Source organism: Poromitra crassiceps (genome assembly GCF_964638095.1).
Source record: "Poromitra crassiceps genome assembly, chromosome: 19".
NCBI lineage: Eukaryota > Metazoa > Chordata > Actinopteri > Beryciformes > Melamphaidae > Poromitra > Poromitra crassiceps.
The window spans coordinates 28,813,454-28,813,824 of NC_139646.1; positions in this window are offsets into that span (position 1 = coordinate 28,813,454).

Genomic DNA, 371 nt, shown 5'->3' on the forward strand with positions numbered 1-371 from the left:
GCCAGGAATCTGTTTCATGGTCCATGCCATGAATCTGTTTCATGGTCCATGCCATGAATCTGTTTCATGGTCCATGCCAGGAATCTGTTTCATGGTCCATGCCAGGAATCTGTTTCATGGTCCATGCCAGGAATCTGTTTCATGGTTCATGCCATGAATCTGTTTCATGGTCCATGCCAGGAATCTGTTTCATGGTCCATGCCAGGAATCTGTAGGTCTTTTACAGAATTGGATCCTTCCTTATTGCCTCAGGTCCAAAAATGCACAGCAGGAGTCGGTCCATTGATGATCCCTTTTTTCACTTTCTCTTTTGCTGCTTTCTTAAATCCTCTCAGCTATTTGCATCCCTGAGCCCACATTTGTTAGCCTGG